This window comes from Pipistrellus kuhlii, unplaced genomic scaffold, assembly GCF_014108245.1.
Source record: "Pipistrellus kuhlii isolate mPipKuh1 unplaced genomic scaffold, mPipKuh1.p scaffold_m20_p_4, whole genome shotgun sequence".
Classification (NCBI taxonomy): domain Eukaryota; kingdom Metazoa; phylum Chordata; class Mammalia; order Chiroptera; family Vespertilionidae; genus Pipistrellus; species Pipistrellus kuhlii.
In genome coordinates this window covers 7,246,423-7,253,769 of record NW_023425540.1, presented here as the reverse complement: position 1 = coordinate 7,253,769, position 7,347 = coordinate 7,246,423, and positions in this window count along the sequence as shown.

Here is a 7,347-nt window from a genome sequence, read left to right as displayed (position 1 = left end):
AGCCCCAAGCCAACAATCACAAGCTAACCTCCTCCTGAATTCCTGAACCAGGAAACTGCACGAGATAATGAATCTCTGTTGCTTGAGCCACTGAGTTTTGAAGTAATTTGCTATGCACCAGTGGGCAACTGTCACACAGAGGGCTCATGATCCCACCAAAGTTGTATGCAAATTTCTGAGTATAATTGCATATTTGCATTTTATGGGTAATGGCTTTCATTAAATGCTTAATCGAGCCAGAGGTTGTTCCCAAACCTAACATGTGAAATGGAGCAAGAAAAGAGGGCAAGGAGCATGGATTGCATGGACCTCTTTGGGCAGGTTAAGTCAAGTGGCTGTGTGGAGCAGCTCTGCCCAGAGCTTTCTGCAGGAACGGATGCTCTGTGCTGCACTGGCCAGTGTGGTGGCCACAAGCCACATGTGGCAACTGAGCACTTGAGATGCGGTTTGTCTCCCTGAGGGACTGAATTTTTATTTTTAATATATTTTATTGATTTTGTACAGAGAAGAAGGGAGAGAAATAGAGAGTTAGAAACATCGACGAGAGAGAGTCATCGATCAGCCGCCTCCTGCAGACCCCTACTGGGGACATGCCCACAACCAAGGTACATGCCTTTAACTGGAATCGAACCCGGGACCCTTCAGTCCCCAAGCCGACGCTCTATCCACTGAGCCAAACTGGTCTTGGCTGAATTTTTATTTTTAAGTTTAATTAAATGTAAGTGGTCCTATGTAGACAAGTAGGTACAATATTGCACAGGACAGTTTCAGAACATGGGACAGAGAGTTGTTATAGAATTTAAGCCAAGCCACCTGAGAACCACAGGACATTCTGAACAGATGTATAAATTCACATGGGACCCTGACCAATCCTCTTTATAAATCCCCATGATTCCTCTCCATCCCTCTTAGCACCCAGCAGAGTCTTCCTCATCATCAATTTCTGGGAATTCTGTAGAATGGCCACATGAAATACACATCACCACTGAGCCTTTATCTGTCTAAACCCGAATCTTAGAAAGATTCACCCTGAAAAGAATTTCCAATACTTTTATTTATTTATTTATTTTTAAATATATTTTATTGATTTTGTACAGAGAGGAAGGGAGAGAGACAGAGAGTTAGAAACATTGATGAAAGAGAGTAATCGATCAGTTGCCTCTTGCACACCCCCTACTGGGGATATGACCCCAACCAAGGTACATGCCCTTTACCGGAATCGAACCCAGGACCTTTTAGTCCCCAAGCCAATGCTCTATCCATTGAGCCAAACCGGTTTCTGCTCCAATACTTTTTTTTAAATCACATCCCAGCTCCACCTCTTAGAGTGGTGCTACTCAGGAAAACCATGTGACCTCTCTGTACTCATTGCAACAGCTGTAAAATTAGGGTAATAATTATCTACATCAAGGAGCTATTGTGAGGATTGACTGCATTAATGTACAGGTAGAACATCTAGAAACATGGCCTGGAATCATTGTTAAGCAAATGTTAACTATGCAATATAAATATTAATAATATTAACAAATGTATCATTAGAATCACAGACATTAACATAGACTCTGTGACCGGCATATAAAGCCAGCTGATTATCCAACCCCCAGAGGGCCATGTTCCTGACCTTGGAAGGCTGATGATGAAGCAGCCCCTCCCTCCACTCAGTCCAGCCCAGCAGCGGGCACTCCTTTCTCTGGCTGCCTCTTAGTCTCCACCATATCCCATCAAAGCCTTATAACTCGCTCTCATAACCGACAGAGTAGCCACAGTCAGGCTGTGTGACAGGAGATATTTAAATCTATTTGCTCTCCCCAACAATGATGTCTATTAATCCCAATGACTACTATCACTGCCACCAGCCCTGCCTGCCGCCTGCCTTCCCATGGGTCCTCCCTCGACCTCTGCACTTCCTCTCCAGGGACCAAACACAGGCATATTCCCCAGGTGAGAGACTTCTGGAGGGTCTCAGGAAATGGGTTTTGAGGTAATTTGTGCTCAAGTACTGTTGAAGAAATTACCCAAGCTGTTCAGCCTTGCTCCTGCGGCCTGCCTCGCTATTGTTAGCACGTGTGATCATTTTTCAACTCGTGTTTACTTGAGGCTGGAGAGACTGCGATGATCACAGGCTGCTTAATGGGCCAGCGCTGTTATGCACCAGTGAGTTGTTTTGCAACTCAGTGCTCTGCCCTTTAACCCAACAGTGAGAGCCAGTGTTTTGCTGGGAAGTCAGGGCCATTGAGCTTAGCTGACCCTGCTAAGAAGATCGTTTCACCAGAAAAGAAGAGAGCAAAGATCACAGATGAAGAGAAAGAACAGACTCCCAGAGCCAGAAGCCAGGGGAATTGCTTAATTGGAACTCTCCCTGCATGACCATAGTTTTAAAGGATAAAATACTAGACCAGCTACTTCTGAAGCCCTCAAGATACTCAGTTTAGAGCAATGATTTTCTAATAATGTTTTTTTATTACTTGACTTAGTCCTCAATCCTGCCATTACCCTTCATATTACCTAAGTACAGAGTGGACAGCACATAGTCTGTTGGGTATGGGACCCCCTGGCAGCTGAGCAGGAGCTTCGATCCCAATTCCAGACAGAAAGCACCTTTCTGACCAGCGGTTTTATGCAGCTGTAGCTCAGAGTAAGCACTTCTTGCAGTTTCTCTCTTTTACTCATTTATTGCAGGTTTTCTTAAATTGGGACGGTACAAACATGGAGGAGTCAAGAGCAACATGAGGAAAAGATAGTGGGTTCTATTACCAAAATGTGTGTTTGTGCGTGTGTCTGTGTGTGTGTGTGTGTGTGTGTGGTGTGTAAAATCACCAAGTTATGGCCTGAAAAATGGTATTTGCTTTTTACCTCTACTTTGTCAAAATATTTATCCAACAAAACATCCCTACTATTTGTGCTCCTTTTAAACAAACTTTCCTGGATTCTATTTATTGAATCATGCAGTTATCCTGAAAGAAAGATAAATTTGGAAACACAATTTTATGAACATCCATGACTCATAGCTTCTTTTTTTATTTGAGAGTCACAAAAAAAAAAAAAGTAAATAAACTACACAAGATAAGAAATCCATCCTTCTGCATTACCTACCACTTCCAATATTCTCAGCAGTAAATTCTGAGGATTAAGTTGGCAAATGCTCTAACACCTTCCTAACTGCACAGTGGTCAGAAAGAGGCTCTGTCTTGGAGATAGAGAGCCTGGAGAATTGCTCACCAGCCTGCAGAACAGGTCAACCAGGACTTCTTACTTTCAGAGAGAGGAGAGGGGAGCTGGAATTTACGTTTACCTTGACCCCAGTGGAACATCAGAAAATTATTAATTTCCCCACATCCAACCCGCAAAGCTCTGCTCAGAGTTGGGATCATGAGACTGTGCCAGGCCTGTGGGCAGAGGTGGACAGGCCTGTGGGCAGGACTTGTGGGATGGCCATTTTCCAGCCTGTAACATTGTATAGAAGGTAGAATGAAGCCCCATATGACTATCACAGAAAGATTTTGTTAGGAGATAAAGATGGCTAAGTAGCAGGGCACAAATATGGAATGACACATCAAGTTACACTGTACCTAGAAGACAGTGGGAAGCCAAAAGACATTCTTGACCAAGGTAGTGGAATTATCAAATCAGTGTGTTAGCATGTGACTACAGAGTAGATCACATGTGTCAAACACAAGGCCCTCGGGCCAAATCCGTCCCGCCAGGCCTTGCAATGTGGCCCGCACCTCGCTGTCATCACTGCACTCCGCTGCGTTTCCATCACAATGACAGTTTATGACTGTTCAGTAAACCATTCGCCCGCGATTTAGGCTGGATTTTAGATTTTGGCCCCTTCTCTGATTGAGTTCGACACCCCTAGAGTAGATAAACTGGTACATCAGAGATTAGGTGATGGGCTTTTGGACTAAGAAAATATTATAAGAAGAAATAACAGGGCCAATTACTAGTAAGGAGATTGAAACTGTAATAAAAAAAAAATCTCCCAACAAATAAAAGTACAGGACCAGATGGCTTCACTGGTGAATTCTAGCAAACATTGAAAGACTGTCTCATTAACAGCACATTAACTCTGACCTGTCCAGGAAGACAGAGCTCAAACATGACATCCACAGGGAAGGAAAGAGGCCAGCGCTATCGTGAAGCCGGGCGAGCATCCCCTGGCAGGCACCAGAGCCATCTTCAGGTAAGGTCTCCTGCTACCCAGCTGAGCGACTATGGAAATGGGCATGTGATTGAGTATAAACAGGCAGCATACTGAGCAAGAGGGAGCACAGAAGCATGTTAAGTCCTGACCCTCACCAATCAAAGGAGGTTTGGATCCAGATCTCCACAAAGGTGGCTTCCTCTCACATTTAATGAATCTGTCTACCATGTCCATAGTAAACAGCCAATAACTGCAGTAAGATTTTCTTTTATTGATTTTTTTAGAGAGAGAGAGGAGGAAGAGAGAAACATCAGTGTGAAAGTGAAATATCCATTAGCTGCCTTTTCCATGCCCCCTACTGGGAATCGAGCTCACAACCCCAGACATGTGACTTGACCTGGAATCAAACAGGCAACATTTATGTTCACAGGATAATGCCCAACCAACTAAACCACAATGGCCAGGGCTAATCATTGCCCTTTTAAGAGACTCAAGGTCCTTTGAAAGTCTTCTTATCATTACAGCAAAGTATGGAATCCTATAGGGCTGCAATCATGCAGTTAATGGGCCTGTCCACAGTTTTCCATCACACTGATTCAGGAGTTTCTCTTGGTGTTGTTAGGGCTCTTGATTAAATACTGTCCTCTTGCACATTTGAGTTGCACAAGGTCTAACACTGCACCAATATGGAGTCTTTCATATTAATCACTTTCTTTTGAGGATGTCTGATAAAACTTTCCCTTGATGAGAAAATTCTACTTCACTATTTTTTTTATATATATTATTATTCATTTCAGAGAGAAAGGAAGAAGGGGAGAGAGATAGAAACATAAATGATGAAATAATCATTTACGGGCTGCTTCTTGCATGCCCCCCATTGGGAATTAAGCCCGGAGCCCTGACTAGGAATCAAACTGTGACCTGGTTCAGAGGTTGATGCTCAACCATGCCTGCTCCACTTCACTATTACAGAAAATGCCCTTGACCTTTCCCAGCCCACTTGGCCAGCTGATTGCTACATAATGGCCACTCATTCGGTATCACCCAAGCTTTACTCTTCCAGCCATTCTCCTGTCTCCAACTTCAATGGTCAGTTATCCCCTAAGCCCCCTCCCCTAGATTCAGAACAAGCCTCCTCTCCCAGGGATGCATGGAAACAAGAGTGACAACAGTGCAGCCTTTGTATTTGTCCATGCACAGGAAATTGACCACAGCCTGTCCATCACAGGGAACATTTTATTGTTTTTCTTCTCCTGCCCACCCTCTCACCTTCAGCCCATTCCTTGTGAAACCACAGTCTCTCCATCTGGTCTTGTTGACCCTTGGCTGAAAAAGCCAATTTTCCTACATGATTGATGCTTTGGCTGTAGATCTGGAGCTTTGCCTGACAAGAACAAATAAAAGACAGATTGTAGGTACTTCGGTTGTCGCGGCAGGGACTCCTATCATGCCATCATCTCTCTTGTCCCCAAATGTGCGAAATGCCTGAAACACCGAGGTAATTGAAAGCAGTGCATATACCTCTGGTTGCTCAGATATTAACAGAAATTGCCGCCTATTGTGGTTGCTTTCTGGGTCTGTGTTCTGAAAGAGAAACAGGTCATTCTATTCCTGGCACAAGTATTGAATACACTATAACTAGTCCATCGAGGAGAAAATTCTCAGTGGACTGGTAGAAAATGGACTGTGGCTGCTCAGTTCTGCTAGTCCTAGTCTAAGAGTGACCCAGTCTCTCTCGTTCTCTCTCTCTCTCTCTCTCTCTCTCTCTCTTGTTCTCTCTCTCTCTCTCTCTCATTTCTTCATTTGTCTTATTGCCTCTCCATCCCTCTCTCTCCTACTTCAGAGAGAGAGGTAGATACAGCTGAACACACACTTCATCTTGTACCCAAAGTATGTCATCTCTTAGTTTATGTTCTTACTAGAGGCCCAGTGCACGAATTCATGCATGAGTGCAATCTGACTGGCCCACTCCAATTGGGGTGATCAGGCCAGGCCAGACAGGGGGGCGGGATGCAGGAGGTTGGCCAGCTGGACCTACCTCTGATCAGGGTGGTGGGGAACCAACTGGGGGCAGGGCAAGCCAGGGAGTGGGGCCTCGGGTGGTTGGCAGGATAGCCCCACCCCCTGGCTGAACTCCCGGTCGAATTCCTAGTCGAGGGGACAATTTGCATATTAGCCTTTTATTATATAGAACTAGAGGCCCAGTGCATGAAATTCATGCACTGGGGGAAGAGGGGATAGTTCCTCAACCCAGCCTGTAACCTTTCCATTCTGGGAACCCTCAGGGGATGTCCAATATCCCTCTCACAATCTGGGAATACTGGCTCCCAACCCCTCGCCTGCCTGCCTTCCTGCCTGCCTGATTGCACCTAACAGCTTCTGCCTGCCAGCATAATCATCCCTTAACCACTCTCCTGCCAGCCTGATCAACACCTAACTGCTCCCATGATGGCCCAATTGCCCCCAACTGCCCTCCCTGCCAGCCCTATCACCTCAAACTGCCCTTTCCTGATGGCCTGGTCACCCCAACTACCCTTCCCTGTAGACCTGGTCCCCCCAACTCTCCTTCCTCTCCTGCAGGCCTGATCACCCACAACTGCTCTCCCCTGCCAGCCATCTTATGGTAGCCATCTTGTGATCACATGGGGGCGGCCATCTTGTCCAAGTGTGTGGCGGTCAATTTGCATATTACCTCTTTATTATATAGAATGTTGACCACCTCAACAAGCTATTATATTTCTCTTAACATATGATCCAAATGCTTATGTAATTTCATGCCTTTTTTCCCCCTGAACATTCCTATATTTGGCCTTTCCTCTAGTTAGAGACATTCATAATCTATATAATAATAATATTGGTGGGTTAGTGTGTGTCTATGAGTTTGTGGGTATAAGAAATTTTGGTGGATATAGAGCAAATCATAAATTGTGGGATTCAAAAATATTTATTAGTACTTATCTTAAAAGGAAAACTGATTGATGATTTATGTGCAGACTCACAATAAGCTGTTTCAGGAGATTCTGGGTAATCTAGATTCTCAGCCTCCACTGCTCTGAGTGACCACTTACCAGCAGGATGGGCTCACCATTCCCATATAAAGCTGAGATTAGCCATGACCTACCCAGTAAAGAGGGGCGCCTCAATCAAACTAGCTGCCTAATCTAGCTAGTCACTGGGCAGAGTTTGCCATTTTTCAGACATTC